Genomic DNA, 2,614 nt, shown 5'->3' with positions numbered 1-2,614 from the left:
TCTTTGTCTTTCGTACACTATGATTCTGTACTGAATATGTCGATACATTTGTGGAGTTTAGCTAACATTTGTTCAACTGTATATTGTAGCGAATTTTGATGAACGTTCTTCCTGTGGACACTATTTATTCGATTGCATATTGTGGCAAATTTGCTTTTTGTAGGGCAATTCAAGTTCATTTTTTTACCATAACCTAACCATACATGTGCACATAGTTCAAGTAACTAAGCGTATGGGGTCCAAAATGGAAAGACACGTCACTCATAGTGGAACCACTTATGATGTACAGGGAAAGCACACGATATGTACTGAACCGTGGGTGATACACAACAAATTGCACACGATCTGGAGCACTTCTACGTGTGTGTAGGGGGACCGGAATCATGTGTGCTAGCACTTTATATCTCAAGTGAGCTTAGAGGAAGCCATGTTCGATGCAAAATACAACCCTACTCGTAAATTATTTAGAGACCATGCGCGATGATATCATGCATGGCAGACACTTACCATAGAAGACTCGTGTGCGATGGGCCAGATATCGCGCACAGTTTCTATGATGACATATGTGGCTTAGGTAATATTTCACAAACGGTCAAACGTCAGACACCATTTGATTTCCCCCAAGCAACTAGACGTGTTTAACTTGTGAGAGACGTGTGCGATTGATCACAATTGTAACGCCCCAGATTCGATGTGCCAGGTGTCTTCCAGTTATTCACCGTCGTTGCCATGTCATTTGCTTGCATGTTGCATTTTGTCATGTCATCATGTGCATCTCATTTTGCATACGTGTTCGTCTCATGCATCCGAACATTTTCCCCGTTGTCCGTTTCGCAATCAGGCACTCCTATGTCATCCGGCGTTCCCCTTTTGTCTCCTGTTGTGAGCGGGTGTTAAACTTTCTCGGAATGGACCGAGGTCTGCCAAGCGGCCTTGGTATAGCACTGTTAGACCGCCTGTCAAGTTTCGTGCCATTTGGAGGTCGTTTGATACTCCAACGGTTAACCGGGTAACCGTAAAAGCCCTTTTTGTGTTGCAGCCCAACACCCTTCCAAACTGGCCCAAAACCCATCTAACTCCCCTCCATGCTCTCGGTCGTTCGATCACGATCGTGTGTGCGAAAACCGCTCCCCATTTGGACTCTCCTAGCTCCCAGAATCTATAAATAGGTCCTCCCCTCCATTTTCGCGGATAAACCTTGGCCCCCTTCTTCCTACGCGCGTCGGACGCGTCCGCCCGGCGCCGGACACGTCCGCCAGCCGCCCTCGCACAACCAGATCCGGCCACGTGGCTCGCCGCTGTCTCTCCGTGTCGTGGCCCGCGGGGCCCATCCGGGCCCGCGCGAGCCCGCGCGCCGCCGCTGCCTGGCCCGCCCGCCGCCGCAGCCACACGCAGCCCGAGCCGCCGCCCGTCCGCGAGTGCCGTCGCCCGCCGTCGTAGCGTCCCCGCAGCCCCGCCGTCCGGCCCCGCGCCCAGAGCCGCCCCGGCCGTCCGCCGACCCCGCCGCCGTCGCCCGAGCGCCCAGCTCCGGCGCGCGCCACGCCCCGCCTCGCCCCGCGCCTCCAGTCGCCTCCGTCGCCGTTCGCCGCCTCGCCGCCGGTGAGCTCCGCGTTCGCCGCCGCGCGTCGCCCGCGCCAGCTCCGGCCGGGTCTGGCCAGATCCGGTCTGGCCCGGCCTCGCCGGCCCCCTCCGTCCCCGTCTCCGGCCACCTCTCCTCCAAGTACGGCGAGCTACTCCGGCCGCCTCGAAGTCCGTGCCCAATCCAGATCTGAAGGTTGACCCCGAAAATATCCTAAGTCCCTGATATTTTGCATATTTTAATTCCCTGTTCAACATGCCATAACTCCCTGTGTGCTGCTCTGTTTTGCACCATGTTCATTTGAGCTCATCTTGATGCCTGAATCATCGTTGCAAGAGTGCTATATGATGTTATTCTGCTGAAACTGTTATAACTTGATGATTTGTTATTTTTGTTGCATTTTGTGTGTGCCACCTATGAGCATAAGCTCTACATGTGTTTTGTACTACATCATTCCATATTTACAGGGGTGTATGACATGTATTTTTGTGATCAATGTGGTGACTAGAACAAGCATGCAAACTAGGCTTCATGATGTTGCTGATTTCAGTTCCTGTTCTGCTGTTATTTTTATGCCATGTAAACTTGACGCTACAGAGAGATCCAAGCATATTTTGAGATACTTCAGTAAGGATGTTTTGAACACATGGTTATACTCTATCCATTCATGCCCCTGTTTGCAATTATGGAGTAGTCTAGCATGTCATTTTCTTGCTTTACTTTTGCTATAAAATGTTTTCTGGCAGATTGTTTACATGTTATTCAATTTTGCCAAGGTTGTTGTAGTTGATCCTTGCATGCTATGAACTTGTTCTTGCCTTGGTTACTTTCAAAAACATGTATTCTTGCTGATTCTATGCTTATCTAGTCATGCAATGACTTGTGGTGAGTGAATCGAGCTCGTGAAGTAGTGTACTTGTTGTTTCTGTTTTGCCAGGCTGAATCTGTTATTTTGTGATGTTATGTAAACCTGCTGCTACAAGTCATTCTATTCATAATCTGGAGATGTTCACTAAGGATGTTTTGTTATAAATG

Source organism: Triticum aestivum, chromosome 7B (genome assembly GCF_018294505.1).
Source record: "Triticum aestivum cultivar Chinese Spring chromosome 7B, IWGSC CS RefSeq v2.1, whole genome shotgun sequence".
Lineage (NCBI taxonomy): Eukaryota > Viridiplantae > Streptophyta > Magnoliopsida > Poales > Poaceae > Triticum > Triticum aestivum.
The sequence above is the reverse complement of the archived record's forward strand: the minus strand, read 5'-3'. Positions refer to the sequence as shown.